Source organism: Polypterus senegalus, chromosome 2 (assembly GCF_016835505.1).
Source record: "Polypterus senegalus isolate Bchr_013 chromosome 2, ASM1683550v1, whole genome shotgun sequence".
NCBI classification, from domain to species: domain Eukaryota; kingdom Metazoa; phylum Chordata; class Cladistia; order Polypteriformes; family Polypteridae; genus Polypterus; species Polypterus senegalus.
In genome coordinates this window covers 144294827-144319557 of record NC_053155.1, presented here as the reverse complement: position 1 = coordinate 144319557, position 24731 = coordinate 144294827, and the positions used below count along the sequence as shown (strand labels likewise).

The following is a 24731-nucleotide window of genomic DNA, read 5'->3' as shown; positions in this document are numbered from 1 at the left end:
CATCCATCCATCCATTTTCTAACCCGCTGAATCCATACACAGGGTCACGGGGGTCTGCTGGAGCCAATCCCAGCCAACACAGGGCACAAGGCAGGAACCAATCCCGGGCAGGGTGCCAACCCACCGCAGACAAAGTCAAGCATTTTTACAAATTGAAAAATAAATGTAAAGGACGTAAAACAATGTGGCAATCTGGACATTTAAATGTACGTACTTGTTTCAAGCAAAACAGTAATACTAATTTTTAAATTTGTGCAAATTGTAAAGATTCTGCAGCTGTTATGATTTGTTATCTTCATATTTAAATGCAAGAAAGTATTTGTTCAAAATACTTTTTTTTCTAGTACAAGCATGGTAAATGAAGGGTGTTATACATTGTGGGGAGAAGCAGGAATAACAAGTCTCTGAAGGATAAAAGTTGAGACATCAACTGGGTCATCCCATTTTAATTTTTATTTTTTTTTATTTTTTTTTATTTATTAATTTTATTACAATCAATACATAGCAATCAAGTTTTTACAAAAAAAAATTATGTTAAGAACAGATCGATCCCCACCCCTGAGAGAGAGAGCAAGCCAAATGGTGTAAAATTTAAGGCTTGTAAAAATACCTAAATTAATAAATTCTCTGTGCTTTATAAACTTATTTTAAAATATTACTGATTAGATCCTGCCATGTTTTGAAAAAAGTCTGTAAAGATCCTCTAACTGAGTATTTGATTTTTTCCAATTTTAAATAGTATAACACATCAGTTTCCCACTGACTTAAAAGAGGAGAGTTTGGGTTCTTCCAGTTTATCAGAATAAGTCTGCGTGCCAACAGTGTAGTGAATGCAATCACAATTTGTTTGTCTTTCTCCACTTTAAGACCCTCTGGAAGAACCCCAAACACAGCTGTTAATGGGTTAGGAGGGATTGTGAGTCCAAGGCTGTCTGAGAGGTAATTAAACATTTTTGTCCAGAATAATGTTAATTTGGAGCAGGCCCAGAACATGTGACCCAGTGAGGCTGGGGCTTGGTTGCAACGTTTGCAGGTTGGATCATGCCCTGGAAACATTTTGGAGAGTTTTAGTCGAGACAGATGTGCTCGATATATAATTTTGAGTTGTATAATTGTATGCTTTGCATATGGAGCTTGAGTGAATTCTCTGCATTGCTACTTTCCACTCCTTTTCTGATATATTAATTGAGAGGTCATTTTCCCAGTGTCCTCTTGGATCTTTGAAAGGAAGGGATTGTAAAATGATTTTATATATTGTAGAGATGGAGTCTAATTCCTTGAAATTGAGCAATATTTTTTCCAGCGTGGATGAGGGTGCAAGATGAGGAAAATCTGGAAGGTTCTGTTTAACAAAGTTCCTGATTTGAAGATAGTGAAAGAAATTTGTAGCTGGAATGTTAAATTTGGAATGTAATTGTTCTATATAAAGATCTCTAAGCAAGTTAATTCCAAATTTTTTCCAGATATTAAAAACTGCATATGTTTGTGAAGGTTGAAAGAGGTTGTTCTCTTGCAGGGGTGCCACAGAAAGAAGCTTCTCCGTCTTAAAATGCTTTCTACATTGGTTCCAGATTCTAAGTGAGTGGAGCACAATTGGGTTATTAGTGTATTGCCGATAACGTGTGTTTATTGGAGCACAGAGCAAGGAATACAAAGAAGTACTGCAGGATTTTACTTCTATTGCGGTCCATGCCTGTGTATGTTCTTCTATTTGTGTCCAGGTTCTTATCGACTGTATATTTGCGCCCAGTAATAAAACTGGAAGTTAGGTAGAGCCATGCCGCCTTCTGCCTTTTGTCTTTGTAGGGTCGCTCTTTTGATGCGTGGATGTTTAGAATTCCAAATAAATGAGGTTATTGTTGAATCTAATTGCTTAAAGAACGATTTATTAATGTATATTGGTATGTTTTGAAATAAAAAAAGGAGCTTAGGAAGAATATTCATCTTAACAGTGTTAATTCTTCCAGCTAGTGTGAGATGAAGGGTTGACCATCTATGCAAGTCTTGTTTAATTTTTTCCATGCAGACGACGAAATTTTGTTGATATAGAGCTTTATGTTTACTTGTGATGTTTACCCCGAGGTATTTAAACTGTTCTGCAATGATAAAAGGTAGGGTGTCTAATCTAATATTATATGCTTGAGAATTCACGGAAAGAGTACACTTTTATTCAGATTAATTCTGAGACCAGAGAGCTTTTGAAATTCTGTGAGTGCTGCTAAGACTGCAGGCACAGAATTTTCTGGGTCCGATATATACAGTACCATGTCATCTGCATATAATGAGATTTTCTGTTCCAGTCCTTCTCTGCTAATCCCCTTTATCTGATCAGTATTTCGACAATGTATTGCCAGTGGTTCAATGGCAATTGCAAACAGCAGTGGTGACAAAGGGCATCCTTGTCTTGTGCCACGTTCTAGTTTAAAGTAGTCTGAGCAAATGTTATTGATGCAAACTGAAGCTTCTGGGTTAGTATACAGTAATTTAATCCATGCACAAATGTTCGGGCCAAACCCAAACTTCTCCAAAATAGTAAAAGGTATTTCCATTCAATCATGTCGAATGCTTTTTCTGCATCCAATGATAATAATATTTCTGGGGTGTTTGATTTAGTTGGTGAGTATATTACATTAAACAGGCGTCGAAGATTTGAAGATAAGTGTCGGCCCCTAATAAATCCAGTTTGGTCTTGTGATATTACTGAGGGAGCACTTTCTCCATCCTTCTAGCTATGATTTTAGAGAGTATTTTAACGTCGTTATTCAGAAGTGAAATTGGTCTGTATGATGCACATTGTAATAAGTCCTTATTTTGTTTTGGAAAGACAGTGATTAGTGCTTGGCGAAAGGTTTGTGGAAGAGATTGGTTATCTCTGGCTTCTGTAAATGTTGCTAATAGGAGGGAGCTAGCTGAGCGAGAATTTCTTGTAAAACTCTGCAGGGTAGCCGTCAGGGCCTGCTGCTTTTCCACCTTGGAGTGACTTTATAGCATCCAGTAATTCTGATAATGACAGAGGTTTATCGAGTTCCTCCACACTAAAAGCGTCAATTTGTGGTATCTGTAATGTATCCAGAAATGCATTAGATTGTATATTGTCTTCTTTAAACTCAGTAGTATATAGGGATTTATAGTAGTCTCTAAAAGTGTACATTATATTTTTGTGTTCGATGATTTTATCTCCGTTCGTGTTAGTGATTACGAGATTGCGTTGCACATCTTGCTTGTGAATTTGTTGCTAAAAGCTTATTAGCTTTCTCTCCATGTTCATAATAATGATGTCTGGATTTGTAAATTAGTTGTTCAGTTTCTTTAGTTGTCAAGAGGTTTAATTCTGAATGTAGAGCCTGCCTCCTCTTATGTAGAGTCTCGCTTGGTAGTCTGGCATGTTCTTCATCTATTTTAGTAATTTCGCTTTTATCTCTGCTACTTTCTTCGCTTCGGATTTATTTCTGTGGGAAAGATATGAGATAATCTGTCCTCTTAAGAAGGCCTTAAGAGTTTCCCAGAGTATTCCTGCAGAGATCTCAGGGGATGTATTTGTCTCTAGAAAGAATTCATTTGTTTGGATATAAATTCAGTACAATTCTCGTCAGCTAATAGAAGCGGTTGAGGCCATCTGCGGGTGAGTGTATGGGGCTTAGTAATTTCAGCTCCAAGATCATCGGAGCATGGTCTGAAATAACAATAGCATCGTATTTACAAGATTTAATCTTAGGCAAGAAGTTATTATCTATAAAGAAGTAATCAATCCTTGAGTAGCAATGATGTACTGGTGAGTAGAAAGAATATGTTCTTGAATTTGGGTTTAAAACCTCCAGGGATCTGATAAGTTGTGATCAGTTATAAACTTTGTAATTATCTTTGCGGTGTTAGTTGCCGTTCCCCCTGTGGAGGAAGTCTTATCTAAAAGTGGATTTAAACACAATTAAAGTCCCCAGCCATTATAAGTTTATGAGTGTTCAGATTGGGAATGGATGCAAATAAATTTTGTATAAATTCCTTATCATCAACATTAGGTGCATAAACATTTATCAAAATCATTTTACAGTTAGATAAGTCTCCCATGACCATCACATATCTCCCTTCAGGATCCAATACTACATCTGATGCTACAAATGGTACTGTTCTATGTATGAGAATTCCCACCCTCTAGTTTTCTTTGTAAAACTAGAATGGAACATTTGGCCAGTCCAGTCTTTTGCAGCCGGAACTGATCCTTACTTAGTAAGTGGGTTTCCTGTAAAAATACTATTTTAGCATTTAGACCTGTTAGGTGAGAAAGTACTTTCTTTCTCTTTATATTTGTGATTCAGGCCTTTAACATTCCAGCTTACGAAGTTAACTGTCCCATCATGGAGACACTGATTCTGAGTTTTTGATGTCATTTTATAGTCTTAACTGGAAGTGAAATAGTTTAGGTCTTAATTTCCTATTCCCCAAGAGTTGTTGCCATGCAGCTTATTATTACGTTGATAGTTATAATTATAAAGATTGAGATGATAGATTAGGTATAGATCAAGCCTGCTCTCTTTCTCTTCCCCCCTTAACCCCCACCCTCCCTTTTGCCTCCCCAGGTGAGGCTAAAACCCACTTCACACAGTCCCAGTCCTCTGACATACCCAGAGACAGAGCACGTCCAAAGCACATCAAGTCCCATGCAGTGGCGCTTTAGGGTTAAAAGATAGAGATATCTGTTACCAATATAGTCTTTAAAAGAGGAAAAAAAAAAAAAAGAATTTTGCACTTAATATATATATATATATATATCTTCAGCAATTTTAGTGCATTAAGATGATACCCCCAGATAATAAACCCAGGTGATGGTGTTAAAGATGTGTCCAAAATAAGCATAACAAGTCTTAATGCAGTAATAGCAATAACAGTAAACCAAGGGTATGATATTGAACAGTCTCATTTAGGGTACACATGAAATAATTAGAAAAGAAAAAGAGAAAAAAAAAAAAAAAAACGTAATTAAGCACAATTAAACATAAACATTTAGCCTAGTAATACTAAGTAATAATAAGTAATAAGTAAGTAATATAAGAATATATGAGAATATATGCTGATAAAAACCCGTATTTTAAAACAAATAGATCAGACAGTAGATTATTAATCCTAGCATTATCATTTACCGCCATGACTCACAATTATGTATCAGAATAGTCCTGGGATCAGCTTTCTTAATTCATTTTCTGCTTCTTCCTTGCTAGCGAAGACATAGAAATGACCCTGCCATTCCACTTTCAGTTTTGCGGATACAGGAGGCTGTATTTGACACTGGCTTGCCGTAGCGCTGTTTAATATTATAGAAGGCTGCGTTTAATAGCTGTTGCTGGAGAGAAGTCAGGAAGATACGAATGTGGCTATTTTCATATATAATATCTTCCTTTTTTCTGAGGAGTGCCATCACCTCTAACTTAAATGATAATCGTTCAAAACGAACTATAAAAGATCTTGGTCGGGGTCTGACGGTGTTTGATCCACGTAGCTGCTGCTATCTCAGATTCTGCTTTAAAGTCGCCCCCGATTATTTTAGAAAAAAGTTCAGTTGCGAATTTCACAGGGTTTGAACTTTCTCGATTCTCCGGCAGGCCTTCAATTCTGACATTATACCTTCTACTCCCATCTTCTAAAGCAGCCAGTCTGTCTCCAAGTTTTTCTCCGAGTTTTTTACATTCCGAACTGACATTTACTGCTCTTTCCTCGGCACTGGCAGCTGAATGTTCGCCATTTCGATCCGATTCGTGAATGTCTCATTAAGATGCTCCAATTGATCAGCAAGCGTGCTCAGTTTAACCGAGTTTTTCTGAATGCGCTCTTCAATTTTACCCAGCACCTGTCGAAGTTCAAGTTGTACCTCTTGACGCAGCCTTTCATTTGCCTGTTGGATTTCCTGTCGCAGCCATTCATTGGCCTGTTTCATCTCCTGTTTCCATTCCTGTTTCAGTCTCTCATGTGCCTTTGCCGTTGCTTTCTCATTAGCCTTCTCGCTTTTCTTTATATCTTGCGTGAGCTCAGCGAGCAACACTTTCAGTTCAGATAGCTCAATTGTGCCTTCTTGTACCGTAGATGAAGCGGCAGACTTTGCTGAAGCCGGTGTCCCCGCTGCTCCAGTCCCGCGTAATTGCGTAACTGAAGCCACGGACCTCCCGGCCTTTTCCAGTTTCAGGTAATCCTCTCCAATCGGCGAGCTATCCACATCTGCACTCACGATCGCACCTTCGCTCCCCTTTTCGCTCTCAGCCGGCGACGATGTAGCGGACCGTGGACCGTGGTCCCGAGGAGTCTGTACTTTCGCCCATCTGATCCAGGTCCGTCTCTGAGAGGCCGTATCTCGAACTAGGGCTTGCTGATCGCAGCTTGGATGTAGCTTTAGTCTTGATTCTTTCGACCCCCTTCTTGTTGGCCATGTTTATATGTGTTTACATATACTGTAGCAGTCCCTCTCGGGTTGAATAAATACAGGATATCTCAGAATAATAAGCAAATAATATGAAAAATAGCACCACTGCTAGCGGAGCTCCACTTCAGACGTCCATCTCTCGCATCGGACTAGACCAAAATCCCATTTAATTAAACAAAATTCCAACAAAAGAAATGCCTCTTAGCATTGTACAGTCAGCCATTAGGTGAAAAATAAACAAAGGTATTCAGTTTTTAGATGCAGAAATCAGGGTTGTTTTACTGGAGCTTTATCCAGTGGTTTGCCTTCTTATAGTGGACGGACCTGAAGGAGCAGGGTTTAGTGCCCTTACTGGATGGTTTCTCAGATCTGCGGGGAGACAAGGTGAAGAGAAGGTTAGCAACAGCTCCCTCTTTCACCCTGTCAAGTTATCACACACCTTGATCAAGCCCGTAAAAAGATTCTCTTAAGGTGTGTAAAATTACACAAAATAACCTATCAATATTTAATATTAATAAACACTATATGTTTATAGGGTTATTATTCTTACCTTCATGTGCTAATGTACACACAACACACCACTACACTCTACCTCCATGAATAAATTGATATAACTTATTAATTTTTTCTCTGCTAGCTCAAAAATGCTACAAATGTCCCACCTGAAAATGAACGAATCAATTAATCATTAATAATTTGACTCCAAAATTACTGATAAGTGAGTAGATATCAAATACTGGTAGAATTTTGAACACACATTTATCAGGGATTTGATGTGAAAAAAATATTGATTAACTCTTGAATGAACTTAAAAGAACATTAGTCACAGGAAAAAGCCATGCCAGGATAAAGTTACGAACAAATTAAGTTGGTTGATGTCACTTTTAAAACCACAAAGAGAACAATCTCACAAGTGCATATTTCACACAGGAAATAACATGGAAATAACCCTATACCCACATACTATAAATAAGGTGTTTCATTTGTACAGAACTAAGCAATCTGGAGAATTGAGGTGCATAAATAAGGGGTTTTAATGAAATGTTCTCATAAAAGAAGAAAGCTAATGTTTAATATAAGTTTGCATTTATATAAATGTATCTCTCTGTTTCTCTCTCTGACATTTTACTGGACATTTTCTGTACTCACAAAGGTTGGATGGTTGCCTCTCATTTGCTCTCTCAGTCTCACAGTTTGGGTCTCTTCATCAAAGTGATGAGTAACAACTGGGAATTATCCTGATAGTCTTGATGACCAGTCCAACCTTACTGAATCTTCTTCAGTTGCTATTTTCATAATGATGTAGTGGTCAATGTATCTCTTTTATTCCATTTTTTTTAAATAAAAAATGGACTTCAGTTGGGAGCTTAGGACAGAATACAGTAAAGAAAATATAATATAAAAAATAAATCTAGCTTAAATCCTAAACATAAAGATAAAACATAATTAAAATAGTTGAAAAATATACCATATTTTCTGAATTTCTGAGTCACAAATCACATCTTTTAACAGACAACTAGCTGCAAAACATTGTTAAAGGGTAAGTTTGATATTCTCAAGTCAAAGTTTTTTTCACAATCATGGTGCAATTTGCTGGAGGAAATTATGCATTATACATTTTTTATGTAAATTTAAAAAAATACTGTGCCTGTGTATGCAGTATAAAATAGGGTCCAAAGGTATCTAACCGTACGACCATACCACAAAAGTTTGTGAGAAAAATAAGTTTGGCTTGAAAAATGCAGAAGATACTATTTAAAGAAAGAAAGCTCCGACCTACCCATTGTAGACATATATATTGGGATGGACAGATGTTCTTTCCACACTTAGAAGTGTTCAAATTTTGACTATGTCTAACTACTCAAACTTTTCTCCATATCCCAAAGAACATACATGTTAAGATAAATGACACATTTAAATTAAACTTATGTGAGTCAGCGTGTGTGTGTGGGTGATTGTTCCCTTATATGACTATGGTTGCTGGGATAGGGTCCATTCCCTCCAACGGCAGCTGGAATAAGAGGGATGCAAGATAAAGAGAATCTCATAAATTCTATAATATATAGATTCAAATTTGATATACATATATAATGCTTCTGAAAAAATTAAGCCAATTAAGAAATATTTGGATTCTGTTTTGAAGACATAAATTGAATTTAATAAAAAGCATATAAAGTCAATTTTCTCATATACTGAGTGAATTCTAATTATACAAAATAAAGGCTCATATTTAATATCAATCTTGAATTTAAAAAACTAAATTGTATATGATCTTTTTCAACTTTTATACACCCACAATGGCAGCTTCTAGTCTCCGCAGGTGTCATTTTTCTCTATTCATTGCCTTATTCTTGAGTGATCCATATCTCTCTTCTGACATCGAATCAAGTCTTCCTCTTGTCTTTCTACCCTATAACTGACCTTCCACTGTTGTTCTGAAGAGTGAATCTCCAATAAGGATATAGCCAATCAATTTTTGGTCTTCATAATACTGTGCTAACATTCATTCTGTCTTCTTACACAATTTTCAGCACTTCCTTGTTTTATTTATTTTCTGCCCAGCAAATATTTACCATCCACATTCACATCTTGTATACCTCTAACTTCAGTATATCTTCTTCCTTCAGTGTCCATGTTTCTGATAACAGAGCACCACACTCCATACGAGAATCTTAACCACCCTGTTTTTTAGTTTTTGGTCAAGACATCCAGCATCATTTCCTGCCTTTTGTAAAATGTATGATTCCTAAACACAGTTATCTTGTTATCATTTGATGGCAACTGGCTTCTTATTCTATTTCCAAACTGGATGAACTCCTTTATTTGTTTAATCCTTCAGCTATAAACTTCAATTTCTACATCCTTTCTTTTAGTTTTGTTTATAACCAGTATCTTTATTTTCATGATGTATATTCCTATGCCACACTCTTAAGATGCCTCTGCCAATCTGTTCAAGGATTTCTGAGACAAATGACTGTTGATTAACATTGCTTGATCATCAGCAAACTGTATTGCATATTCCTGTTGTCCACCCGCTCTTGCTGCTTCTTTTAGGCTTTCAAGTCCTTTCCTTCTTAACTCTTTTATGTAGACTTTATATGGCGACACAAGATACTGTTGCCTTACTCCTCTTTCTATTTCTTTGAGTTTTTATAGATCTCCTTCTATTATTATTCACACAGACTGTCCCAGGTACACATTGTTAATCAGCTTTCTACCTCTACTTTCCATTCCAAATCTTCTTAAGATGCTCATCATTTTCCTCCACTCAGCACCGTCAAATGTCTTTTCATAATCCCCAGCATCACAGAGGATCTATTGATAATGAATGTCTTTGTTTCTTTGTTTCCTTCACATATAGATACAGTATGTATTTTTGATTTTGTTTTTGTACAGTTTCCTATATAGTAATGGTTGGGCTTTATCCTATTTTTCGTCCTAATTTTGACATTGTGTTGATACAGGTATAAACATATGTTTCTCTTTCAGTTTCTTCTTTTATTTTGCAAGCGTGGTGTCTTCCCATTACAAGCAGATTTAGAAGGATTGTTTATGTGCCTGTCATGAATCCTGACAAGATGAGGAACGAATATACTCCTAGGCTGAATTTCTGTCTAATCTCTGTACTGCCCAGCACTCTAAAAACTTGGCACTGCACATTTAATATTGTGTGTATATTATACTTATTTTATATAAGTATGGTTATTGTTTTTATTTTATATTAGTATTAATGTGAATGATGTGTGAAAAGTTTTGAAAAACCCTATCATACAACATAGCACTTATGAGTGTTGGTTAGAGTTTGCAAAGATGAAAGCAAGAAAGAAGCAGATTTTACTCCAAGCTGTGATTTTCATTTTTATAATTGTAAAGAACTTTTATTAAACATTATTATTATTATTATTATTATTATTATTATTATTATTATTATTATTACAGGTTAAATATCTCTAATCTGAAATGCCTGAGCCCAGAAATATTTCAGATTTTGGAATATTTACATATAAATAATGAGATATATTGGGAACACTCGTGATCAAGTAGAGAAATGCAGCCAAACCAGTAAAATAAATGACTGAAGCATATAATAATTCATATTTCTGAGCCATTATTATAATGTGCACTGAGATGACAAACATATTAATCCTCAAAAATCACAATTATGATGTAAGAGGTCAAATTCTGTGTTTTTGCACTGAATAACTTTCTGGGTTGCATCATTTATTATAAGCTACCTGTTGTCAATTCTCAGGGAACTGCCTGATAGGTCAGGAATATTTCAACCAACCTTCACTCTATCATAACTGTTGTGTGGAAGCCATAAACCAACTGGAGAAGCACTACATTCAGTGTTCATATGGTGTAGGTATACATATGTAAAACATAATATGTTTTTGCCAGCTTAAAAAATTGGCAATATAAAAAGGCAATTTGTAGCAGTGTCTAATTTTCGTAACGGAATCAGAATGATTTACTTCATTCATATTGGGATAAAAGCAACTATCGAAAGAAACTATCATAAGCAGTGACATTCCTTTATAGCAAAATGGAAGTGTTGTCATTTAGCTCCCAAAACCCCCACTCAGCATACTGAAACTTCAACGCAACGTCTACCTAGCATTGTGGCACTTCATGGGGAACCTTCTATCCCCGATAGTCGACTGAGTAATGGTGCTTCTAATGGCGCTTACTGCTTCACAGGGAGCCCCGACCCCAGTTGTCGATAATGTGTGCTAACTTCATGGTGCTTCACAGAGGACAGACTGCCCCTCCTGGCTGAGAATGAATTATTGCATTTGGAATATGCACATATATTGTTCACATCAACTAAGCAGTGGCTTTTCAAGCATTTTTGATTTTAGAATTTTAAATTAGGGATACTCAACCTGCATTACTAGTATCATTTTTAATATTATTAGTTACATTTTAAAACATGTATTCTATTTGTATAATGAAACTACCACCAAACAATGAATATACATATTGTTATATTTGTGTTTACAAATTTTGTAAAAAAAAATATACTTGCTTCTAAAAGTCAAATTTACCTCAATTTACTTAATCTCTATAATAAATTGCTATTTTTTTGACATCCTTTGCAAAAAATTGTGAATTTCATTTAAACAGCAATATACTTGTAGCTTATATAAAATGTATACATTAGTATGAAAGGAAAAATCAGTTGCACTACACTATTTACACTACTACCTCATGTGTGCTTTGCAAACGTTTGTCTGTTGAGAGTTGTTGGTTTGTTCTGTGGCGTGAGATTTAAATAAAAAAAATACATTTTGCTCTTAAAAACTTGGGTTTTGGTTGCCGCTAAGGAACCGTGTGGGAAATTTTTAAAGCTTTTTTCCCTTTAGAAGGGTTTTTTTTTTTGCTTTTTTTTCGCCCGCACAAGAGCAAAAGTAGCTGGGTGTTTGGAAGTGCGCTTGGAAAAGTTATTTGTACTCGTACTTGTTCTTTTTCTTGTTATCTGTATTTGAATTAGCATCGAGGAGGCAGGATAGAAAGCAGCAGTAACTGATATCGGCATTTGTAAATAAATAACCGCGTCGTCGTAACAGCGATTCCTTAGTTTAAAGGAAAAGAAAAAAGGCCGCGGCTGACTTCAAAACAGTAAAAGGTGGAAACTCAGTAGTGCGCAGGTAAGCGGCCTGCATTAAGACGTCGATCAGGCACAAGGAGCAGTAGGAGCAAATAAGGTTGTAAAGTTTTATTTATTTGTTTATTTTAGATTAAACAGTCCTTAGCGGTCCAGAGGCAGAACAGTTAAGTAGGCGGCAGCGTATTGGTTCATTAATACGGGGGAATACAAACAGTGCGAATGAAGAGCTTATAAGTAAGAAGAGAGCAAAGTTAGGAGAAGAGACAGAGAAAAGTAAAGTTAACCTCATAGAAAAAGTAATCCGACCAAAGCATTTTTTTAAGAATTCAGCTATGTTGCTGCCTTGTGGAAAAATAATTAAAGTTAATTTTGTCCTTTATCAAACAACAGTAGAATGACAAAGGAAAAGCAAGATTTTAGTCATTTTTGTAATTTATTTAAAATAAAGTATGCACCCTTTGCTATGACATTTGAAATTAGGCTCAGGTGCATCCTATTCTATTGATCATCATTGAGATGTTTCTACAGCTTGTTTGGAATCCACCTGTGATCAATTCAAATGATTAGACATGATTAGGAAAGGCAAACACCTGACTATAGAAGGTCTACAGTTGACAAATTGTATCAAAATAAAAACAAAGTCATGAGGTCTAAGAAATTGCCTGCAGAGCTTACAGACTGGATTGTGTCAAGGTACAAATCTGTAGCATTGAAGGTTCCCCAAAGCACAGTGGCATGCAGAAGTTTTAAATGAAATCAGTTTGGAACAAACACAACTTTTCCTAGTGCTGGCTGCCCAGCCAAACTGATCAATCAAGGTTAGAAGTTCCTTTGTCACTCTGGCTGAGGTCCAGAGGACCTGTTTAGAGATGGGATAAATCTCCAGAAGGACAACCACCACTGCAACACTACACTAATCTGGGCTTTGTGGCAGAGTGGCCAGATGATACACGAAAGCACACTTGAGTTTGCAAAAAGACATCTAAAAGACTCTCACACTATGAGAAACAAAATTGTCTGGTTTGATGAAACCAAAACAGAACTGCTTGGCCTTAATTCTGCATGTCATATCTAAAGGAAACCAGGCACTGCTCGTCATCTGAGCAATGCCATTCCAACAGTGAAGCATGGTGGTGCCAGCATCATGCTGTGGTGTTGTTTCTCATTGGCATGGACTGGGAGACTAGTCAGAGTTGATGGAAATCTAAATGGCACAAGTGCAGAGATTTCCTTAATGAAAATCTGCTCCAACATACTATGGACTTCAGACCTGGACCAAGCAAAAACAATACAGGAGTGGTGTGGGGACAACTCTGTGAATGTCTTCTAAGTGTTCTGGCCTGATCCTAGACTTCAACCCAACTGGACATCTCTGGAGAGACATGAAAGTAGCTGTCCACCAACAGTCTCCCTCTAACCTGACAAAGCTTGGGAGGATCTACACAGAAGAATGGCAGAAAATCCCATTATTCAGGTGTGCAAAGCTTATCTTATTATATAAGATCTCTCCAGGCCATAATGCTTACCAAAGGGATTCCAACTATGTACCAAGTAAAGAGTTTGAATACATGTGTCAATGTGATAATTCAGTTTTTAATTTTTAAAATCCTAAAATCCTGGTTTTTATTGTTTTGTATTGAGTGCTGCTTCATCAGGGAAAAAGTTTATTTAATGTAAATGATCTTAACATAAAGCTGTAACATAAAAAATTTATAAAAAGTTAGGGGATTTAAATACTTTTTGAAGGCACTGTATGCTCCTAACATTTGAAAATCCAATATCCACAATGCATAGTGCAGCATACAGCATTTATTTTTTGGTTACCAATACTAATATTAATGTCACACATGGGGACCACTTTTCTGACTCTGGTGAGGTAAGCATTTCCATCCTGCAACAAGAATGGGGGCTAACATTAACATTATATTTTCTTTACTTTTAGCAGCCAGGAAAAGACTCCCAGTAAGGCTGCCTAACCCCACCCTAATGCCCAGAGAAGGTTTGCCCCTTCCAATACCAGATCTATAAAGCCAGTTCACTCCTGGAAGGTGGCGTCAGATGTCAATCCGACACCTTAGAAGGACAGAGCTCCTGGTTCTTTGTTGCCTCACTACTACGTGAATGCTATTTTTGTTCTTGCTATTAAAAGGGTGATAACACAGCCTTTCTTTGCATGTCTCCATCTTTCTGCTTTCCCAGCCACAATTACAACATTTGATTGCTCTCTACTTCCTTGTGTGATGTTTTTGATAGAATTTCAGTTAAAAAAAAAAGTTCCTCCATAACTTATGTCAATAAATAGAATTTAAATATCAGTCATTAGTGTTTACATTACATTAAGATAAACAGATCTATTACTAGTTTATTTTTATTGAGTTATTTCTGAATTTCAGGGATGCACTCAACATTTCCTCCTGTTAATACAAGTGATCCTAAATGGTGGTGCTTTCATGTCAGTTGGTGTTGGGCGGATGCAGAGGCGGCCATAGGGGTGTGCGGGGCCTAGGACTGACTAACCCCACGTGGGTCTGGTTACGTCAAACACTGTTACCGGTATGTGAGGACTGTATAAACATGCGCATGAGTTTAATAAAAATAATGTTAACATACACCGGATTTTCTCATTACAGTATTCAGCTAAATTATTGCAAGATAACACATGGACTTTATCAAAATATAACGATATAATCAATTAAAAAAGTGTAATTTATAATTCATGACAATACCACCACAGTGCGAAATACAATGCGGTGTCATGCGGAAATTAGCAGGACCTCTTCTAGAAAAGTACCAAAATTGCAAGTATACTCTGAGTCTCGATATGTGATAAGGGTTCCTCTTAAAAGCATCTCAAATATATACATATATATATATACTGGAGAATATAACTTGACAAATCTGCTTGAACGGGAAACACATGGACCTCAAACGGTGGGCCCCCTTTGGTGCTAGGTATGGAGCAGTCCCCCCACTTGCCACCCCCAAATGCCACTCTTGGGTGGATGCAAATAAGATGTATACTATTATCTGGAACCAGTAAGCACTGTGAAATGGAGCATGTCTTGTGTTATAATGTATGCTTTTATATGCACCCCCTTCATTCTTAAAAATGTAAAGCCAACAATAATTGCTCTGATTAAAAATATGTCTAAAATATATTGCTATTAACAATAAATTATATGCATTTATCTTTGAATCAGTAGGGTATTTGAGTTTATGAAACATGAAGAGCAAGTATAATCAAAAAGCACTTTAAAGATTTACTCTTGCCAGGGAAGACTGGGTTATAGACACATCACCTTAGACACTTTCACTACACTTTGATATATTTCAAATAAATATATAAATGATGCATAATACTATTGTATTATTTACACAACATATTTTGTATAAATCATGCTCATTGACAAATTTATCATGCCCATGAATTAACTATAGTGCAGCTGTGTCCATGACAAGCGTGGTCAAGACAGTAAAGCCCAAGGATGTTCAATTCAATTAGCGTTATTCTTGTATAGCACCTTCACTGAATACAGGCATAGAGTACTTAACATATTTACAATTGTAACAGTAAAATTCTAAATGTTGAATTAATTGCCTAAATACATACACCTATCAATGGAAAAATTGTAATCCTTTCATTAATATAAGAAGTGAGTTGACAAGAGAGAAGAGAAAACAAAAACACTGATGGATCCAAACATTTTCATATATAACTAAGAACACCAATCTTTCATAAAGGCAATCCATAACACATACAAACTGAATAATTACCGAGTACAACGTTAACAAGTAATTGAGAACATAATTCAAAGTTTAGCACAAGAAGTCTGGTACTGTGGTGAATATGATATCTTCAGGTCTATGTTGCTCCTGAAACATCATCAGAGTTGTTGTTCAACGACAGTTATTCATCCATCCATCCATTATCCAACCCGCTATATTCCTAACTATAGTTATTCACCTTCAGTCAATGATCTTTATACTCAGCCTCTGATTTCATAAAGGAGGGACTTTATGCCAGAAGGCACTCAATTTCACATTTTTCAACTATAATCTACTTTATAAAAAAAATACAAAGGCTTGGGTGCCCAGACCCTCTCAGCAATCTGATTATTCAGTTTGGCTTTGGTGACGTGGTGAAAGAGGAAGTGCGAGTATAAGATGCACGAGGAGGAGTAAAGGCATATGAGGCATGAGAGAGTCACCTTAAAATGAGGCAAGTATTAAATCAGAATCTGAGAAGCAGGCCTTACAGAAACACACTTGTAATATTCCAATAACCAGTCAGAATAGTTTCTCAGTTGTAAATTTATTATTTCAAACTTATTGGAAATGACAGGTGTTACATCAAGTTACTCCTACAACTCCTGAGTTGACTTAACAACGCCCACCCTTTCTGCAACAAAACACAAGGTCCCTTGCTACCTGGTCTGCCTGTTTAACTGCCTGATTAATAATCCAACATCTCGCCCCTTAAACTGATTCTAACCTCTCGGTAATACTGAATTGAAGAAAAAAAAAAAAAATGAACAAGAACAATATCAATGATAATAATATGAATAATAATCATTTATCCACTTATGGTGCTCTATTTAGTGTACTGGCTTTGCTAACCTCCTGTTGAAATAAAATCATCCCGTTCATGTTCAAAAGTAATCTTTCAAATAAGATGGTGTTTTCCTCAGTTGAACAGGATATCTTTGGAAAGGTGGAACTGTCTCTGCCCTGTCTGTGTCCTCCAAGTGTGGGCCACTGTTCAGGTTCTGGCATAGTAAGGGGTTTAATTACTGACCTGTCTTCTGCCTGGTCTGTTCTCTGACGATCATCTGCCAACGGAACCAAGAAATCATCTTGTTGCACTGTCTGTATTGCCCCGGGTTGGTCATAACTGGGACGGATGTGGTCTTGGTGTTGTTTGACCATCTGCCCATTCTTTGTCTCCACTCTCCAAGAAATAGGACCAGTCTGATGTCTGGAAATTACAAATATAAACAGGCTGTCACTGACAATGTCCTCTTCATTTTTAATTGCTTCTGTGCCACTCTTTCCCCCAGTCTCGGACTTACTAAGTCCAAATGTATCTGTAGTTGCTGCCTCATTAATAACTCACCATGAGATATGCCTGTGGTCGTCTGTGGTGTTGTCCTATAGTGTAACAGGAACCGTGCTAGTCTAGTTTCAAGTGTCCCACTTGTTAACTTCCGCAGGCCTTCTTTAACTGTCTGGACTGGTCTTTCTACCAGACCATTTGATGCCGGGTGATAAGGGGCTGATGTTACATGTCTAATGCCATTCATTTTAAAAAAATAGTTAATTTCAGCACTAACAAAACTGCTTCCATTGTCTGTTACTACAACTCTTGGTAAGCCATGCGTGGCAAAAATACTTTGTAATTTTTACATGGTGACCAACGATGTGATGGATTGCATTGGGTGGGCCTCTATCCTTTTTGAATGTGCATCTATACAAATCAACAGCATCTTACCCATCACTGGTCCACAAAAATCCATATGAAGACGAGCCCATGGTTGTTCAGGTCACTCCCAAGAATGAAGTGGTGCCCCTGCAGGAAAAGCCTGAATTTCTTGACAAATGACACATTTCCGGACTGCAAGCTCTATTTCTTTATTTATATTTGGCCACCAAAGGTAACTGCGAGCCAGTGCTTTCATAGGTTAGATGCCTGGGTGTGCTTCATGTAATTCTTTTATTAATGTCTTTAAACCCTGTGGAGGTATTACAACCCGGCTCCCCCACAGTATGCAGCCATCCACCACACTCAGCTCTGCTTTCCTGTGAATATACAGTTGCCAAGTTAGCTCAACAGGTTTATTTGGCCAGTTCTCTTCGAGCACCCACTGATAAACCACTGACAATACAGGGTCTCGTTGTGTCCAAGTCTTAATCTGGTATGCACCAACTGGAGTGCTGTCCATGTGCTCCAACAGCCTGATGACTTCATCAGTTTGTGGGGTTTCTTCACTCTCTCCACCTTGTGGAAGGCAACTCAAAGCATCAGCATTAGCATGTCGTATTCCTTCTTTATACATTAAAGTATATTCATAAGAAGTTAGAGTCAATGCCCAGCGCTGAATACGTGCTGCTGCTGACTGTGGGACCCCCTTCTGTTCCCCAAATAGTCCTAACAAGGGCTTGTGATCTGTCACAATTACAAATGATTTGCCAAAAAGGTACTGATGGAACTTATTCAGGCCAAAGATTATGGCTAATGCTTCTTTTTCAAGTTGTGAATAACCCCTCTCAGCTTTAGTCAGTGTATGGGACATATAACCAATGGGTCTTTCTGTTTCATCTTCCCAGCTGTGGGAGAGGACTGCTACCACCCCATAAGGTGAAGCGTCACAAGACAGGTACTGTTCCCTTCCCTCCTCAAAATGAACTAATAACTAGTCAGGCTGTAATGCTTCTTTGGCTTTCTGAAATGCCATCTCTTCCACAGCTGTCCAACGCCATTGAGTTTCCTTGCGCAAAAGTCGATGTAAGGGTTTCAAGGTGGTAGCCATATTTGGTAGAAATCTATAATAATAATTAAGTAACCCCAGAAATGCTTTAAGCTGTGTCTGATTACTAGGTTGTGGTGCCTCCTTAATGGCTGCTAATTTATCTGGCACGGGGTGTATGCTGTGGCAATCAATTTTATATCCCAGGTAAACAACTTTAGGTGCCATGAAAAAACATTTGTATTTACGTACTCTTAGTTCTGCTGAAATTAACTTTGCCAGTACTTCATCAAGGTGTTTAAGATGACATTTATTGTCCTTTCCCGTAATCAAAATATCATCAATTCATACTACCACCTGAGGGATGCCTTGTCGAATATTTTCTATAGTACGCTGCAATATCCCAGGACTGGATGACACTCCATATGGGAGTCGCATATACTGAAACAGTCCTTTGTGTGTATTAATTGTGGTGAACTTGCGGGACACTTGTTCTAACACTAATTGTTGATAGGCCTGGGAGAGGTCTAATTTCGTAAACTTCATACCACCTCCTAACTCTGTTAATAAGTCCTCTGTTTTGGGAATTGGATAATTATGCAGTCTAGAAAACTTGGTTCACAGTGAGCTTGTAAACTCCACAGATGCAAATTGTTCTATCAGCCTTTACTACAGGTACTATCGGCGCAGCCCACTCTGAAAAACATACAGGTTCTATAATACCCTCACTCTGAAGTCTCTGTAATTCTTTTTTCACTTTGTCTTTCAAACTGTACAACAATGGACGAGCTTTGAAGAATCTAGGCTCAACCTCCCCATCCACAAATATCTTTGCCTCTGTCCCCACCAGTGTTTCTAGTCCATCCTTGAATACAGTCTTTCCAACACTGACTCCAAAGTCTCAGGGGCAGTATGTAATCTGTATATTTCACCCCAGTTGAGCTTAATCAATCTCAATCAGTCTCGGACCAAGAGATTTGCCCCATTACCTCTCACAATCAACAGAGGCAATTCCTTCTGCTGTTCTTTGAATTTAACTTGAGCCCGTAGTCTGCCTAACACAGGAACCAAATCTCCAGTATATGTCCGTAATGACACATCAGCTTCCTGCAGTTCGACAGCTCCCAGTCATCTGCCCACCTCTTCACTCATTATGGTGACCGATGCACCTGTGTCAATTTCCATTTCAATGTTTTGCCCATTTATTTCTAGTGTGACATTATATGGTGAAACTTTGTTGCTTGTTAGTTGGTACGGTGTGAATGCATTTTCATCCTCACTTCCCTTCTTTTCATCTTCCAGAAAATGACCTGTATTATCCTTTCTGGTCAACTTATTTTCTAGTTTGTCGTTGTGTTGCGTCTCTGATTAAACATTTCCTCACTAAGGGCCCCTTTTGTGACACCAATTGTATACTGCAGATATGAAACGGCACTGAACACAATTGTGCTTGCCCCCGCAACGAAAACAGGAAACACTATCCTTCTCCTCGGTCTGAGATGCATGGAGTTTATGCACTTTAATGTCTCCAGTACTTACAATCTGCAGTTGCTGTTGTAAAGCCATGACATCTTTGTCCGTCGCTTCCATAGCCAGTGCAGTTTCCATGGCCTTTTTCAATGGAAGTTCCGTTTCTGCCAGTAACCGATGTTGCATTCGATCATCGTTTATGCCGCATACCAGTCTGTCTCGTATCTTGTCCTCCAGATTGCCACCAAACTCACAAAACTCAGATGCCTTTTGCAGTTCGGCTACAAAATCTGACACCGACTGGTCTGCGTTCCTCGTTTTGGAATGAAATTTGTATCTTCGAACAATCACGCTGGGTTTGGGGGCAAAATGATTTGTAAGTAAAGTGAGTTTGAATAAAAGTGAGCTCGGATGGTTTGGAGGTCTGACATAAGTCTCTTAAAAGTCTGTACACTTTACCGCTGCCCGCGATGTCATTGGCCTCAAAGTAATATTCCAGTCGTTCTATATATTGTTGCCAGATCATGTTGTCTCTGGATCAAACTCAGAAATTTTCCCATATGTTGCCATTACCCGCTATAATACTATCTCCTAAGATTCAACCACCTTGTCACCAGTGTAATAGATAGATAGATAGATAGATAGATAGATAGATACTTTAATATTCCAATAACCAGTCGGAATAGTTTCTCAGTTGTGAATTTATTATTTCAAACTTATTGGAAATGATAGGTGTTACATCAAGTCACTCCTACAACTCCTGAGTTGACTTAACAGCGCCGAACCTTTCTGCAACAAAACACAAGGTCCCTTGCTGCCTGTTTAACTGCCTGATTAATAATCCAACAACACTGCAAATAAGGAGTGCAGGTTAATTGATGTTCACACATGCAAATACAGAGGAAAAGTGCTGAAAGTACACTTAGGACAAGATATATTAAATATTATTCTATTATCTGTCTTTGAAAGATACCGTAGCTAGTAATAGCTTAAAAGGCCTGGTTACCTCAGATGATTTTGCATGTGTTTTTGTGAATGAAAATGGAAGGTTATTTTTTATAATTCTAATGGGGAACTTTGGGTTGTTTTATGCAGTTCTTGCTTTATGATGTAAGAGGCTGACTTTAAAGCTGATTACTTATATGAGACTAACAGTCTTGGAACAACAACTCTAATGTTGTTCCAGAAACAACAGAAAGCCAGTGATATCAGATGGCCTGCAGAACCACATTTCCGAGGCTAGACAAAAAAAAAACAGCTCAAAGAATAATCAAGGTTGCTCGATAAGATAACTAAATTATTACAGCTGTAGATGTTTAGATGCAGAACAAAAAAGAAAGATGGTGGCACAATGATGGTGCTACTTCCACACAGTAAGGAGACCAGGGTTCGCATTCTGTGTCCTCTCTGCTTGGCGTTTCCATGTTCTCCCTATATCTGTGTGGGTTTCCTCTGGGTGCTCCGTTTTCCTCTCATAGTCCAAAGGCATGCAGGTTAGGTGGATTGGCAATACTAAACTACTAATACTAAAGTACTGTACAATATGTGTGTGTGTGTGTTTGCCCTGCGATGGTCTGATTCCCTGTCCAGGGTTTGTTCCTGCCTTGCATTCTAAGCTAGCTGGGATAGGTTCCAGAAACCACGACCCTGTTCAGGGCTAAGCGGGTTGGAAGATGATGACAAAAAGGAAGAAAGTCTAAAAAGTCCCAAGGTGCTTTGTAAAGAGGTGTACCCAAGAAAAAGGAAAAGTCAAAGTCCAGGTTGCAGAGGCTAGATTGCAATGAATTTACTACAATGCAGTAGTACTACAGAGATTAATTTTGGTGGAAACATATAATATGGGCCTTTTAAAGATAAAGACAAATTATTCATTCATATCACGGCAGGAGGATTAACTATTTCAAAGACTGAATGATTCAGCAATACATGGAGATTAGAAATGCAACTGATGTGTAATAGTAATGGTAAAATGATTGCCACAGTTATTGTAAAAAACACAAATACAATGCAATATGAACAGCCACGCCAGCTGCTCTAACGAGTATGCTAAACTAAAATAATAGAGTATCAGTAATAGTGACAGTTAGATCATTGCCATTGTAAGTAGTTTTTGTAAACAGGCTACAGAATTACCACTATTATGCTTTGACCATGACAGGAGTCCCTTCCTATAAATTGCTATTTTTTCTTATATGTTGCTTCCCCTTTTTGGAATAAGTTACATTATTTTTCCTTTATATTCTTCCTTTTAGTCCTGTTCTGGTCTTCTGAAAACATTACTCAAACTCTTCTCATATCTATGTTTCATGAGTCCGTATTTTTTTTCTCCCATTAGGTGGTTAAATTAGAGTCACGGGGATGGCCTAGGAGTTAGTACGATAGTATAGTTAGTACGATAGTACTCAAGCACTGATGATGCAGTGCAGTCCACTCTCTTTATCTATCATGTGCTTCCTTACCCTGTCTCACAGTTTGTGGCCCAACTGCACAACCCACAGAGATAATGGGCCACCAGAAATTTTACCACTAGTCCCAATGCAGAGTTCATTTGTGTCTGAGGTTAGAGAGTGCTAACTAACTAACTAAATCACTCTCCTCAAATCTCCATCATTTTCACTTGTTCCATACTTTCTTGTTAGACTGCAAAGGAATGACAAAAAATTGATATTTGTTATTGTAAATGTTGTTGAATTCAATTTAGAGCTATCCTTTGTTTTATCTTACTAAAGCAAATAATTACTGATAACATGGAATAGTTATTTTATTTTAGTAATACGCTATGTGACATCTTCATACAAATTATACCGTTTCTCCAAAAGACACAGAGGAAAAATTTATTGGTCCATGCTCTGAATCCAGAGGAAACCCAGAAGTAACTGCAGGAGTGCTCATGAAAGAACTTCCATTAGACTTCTACATACACTGAAAAAATGTTAATAAACAAGAAGTAAACCATGTGTTGCTCTACATTTGTTCCTGAGGAAGTGATTACTCTCAGGACATTCACTAATATTATATGGATTCCTGCCCCTTGTCTCAATTCTACCCTCTGCTTTGGCATGATTATAATCATCAGGATTGCCTGAGTTTATTTTCCCTTTTTTATCAAGAGAAGTGAGGAAACACACACAGAGTCAGCAAGGGACTTTTATTTAAAATTACAAACAAACAAGTGTTCAAAAAGTTCAGTGCAAAGGAGATCTTCCATAAATAAATAATCAATAAAATCAAAGTCAGTGGTACTGAGTTGAGAGTCAATTGGACAACGACTTAACGTTAGAGAATGTCACACAGTTCGAGTATTTGGGCAGCCTGGTAACATCAGATGAAGACTGCAGTAAGGAAATTTGTCTCTGGATAGTGAAAGCTACTAAGGCTCTGAAGGGAATCAAGAGAATCTAGAGGAGTAAAAATGTCAGATAATATACAAAAATATATGTAAGTTGGTTGTGTATTTTGATTGTTTTACTTTACAAAGCAGAGACATGGACCCTCAAACATTGAGACAGAGACCAGCTACTGGCTTTTGAAATGCACTGTTACAGAAGATTACTGAACATCCGATGGCAATAAAGGGTCACAAATGAGTCAGTGTGATGACAAGTGGGTGCCAAAAATAACATAGTGCAAAAGATTATTGAACATAAAATTAATCTATTTGGACTCATCACAAGAATTAAAGACAACAGTCTCGTTAAAATAGTTATGTTTGGAAGCATGGCTGGCACAAATAGAAAGGGAAGGCCACAATGAAGGTGGGCAGATGACAAGGAAGATTGAACTGGTAAGGATATTGCTAGACTGACAACAATAGGAAGTGACAGAGCCAAGTGGTATGAACTGATGCAGTGGATGGTCAACACCTACGGGTATTAAGCCTATGGACCAAAAAGAAGAAGAAGAAGAAGAAAATCAAAGTAACCATTCATGAGCTAAAATTCCATAAATAATCCCAAGATAAAACTTTAATAAAAAGTACACAGTCATCATGTCCTTGCTCTTTCTCCCTTCTTTCTGAGTCCAGCACAACTTCCATTCTCCTGTGTCCCTAAATCACCCCATGGCTTGCTCAGCGGTGGAAACACCAGCAGCTGCCGCCCTCCTTTCCAACTCTCATCTTGGCTGCCTCCATTGAAGACTTCCAGACTGCTTAGAGCCAGCTGTCCTACCGTCTTTCTTTAAGCTCTGCTGGCATGCTAGGGATCCCTAAGGAGGACTTCACCACCATCATACCCACTCCTTCACTAACTCAGTGGGTAATGATCTGCCCCTAGAGTCCTTATTCTTTACTCTTCTGTGGGGATACTGACCGCTCTGCCTCTTCTGTCTCTAGCTGACTCAGGCACCAAGTACTACGCTCACTTACGGTCCTCTCATTTCCTCCCGTTCTTTTTTGTTGTTCTCCCTCACATGTGTCTCAGTTCTCTTTAAAACCCTGTGGGACATAGGTTTGGCAGTCATGGCCTAAGTTCTGTTTAGGGAATGGGTCGATCTCACACATGTGCATGTAGATGTGTGATTTCCTGCCCCTACGTTTGCCTTTGGAGCCGCTCCACCACATTGCCTACACCCCACCCTAAATTCAAGTGCATTTATTTATTTAAAGTGTGTGTGACACAGACCTGCTATCTTACACCCTTGTCTCATGGAATCTCCCCTGTACTGTGCTTTTGCTACTGACTGAGCACCCGGCTACAGTTTAACTTGAGTGCCTGTCAAAGAAGATCATGGCTGTGCTAAGTATTACAAAAAATGATAGCATAATGAAAATCAATTCAAC

General features: G+C 37.8%; 1 pseudogene; it reads right to left on the bottom strand.

Annotated features, from left to right (window-relative positions):
- Positions 1-16598: 16598 nt before the first annotated feature.
- LOC120524417 lies at positions 16599-24412 on the bottom strand (annotated as a pseudogene).
- Between the last annotated feature and the right edge of the window lie 319 nt (positions 24413-24731).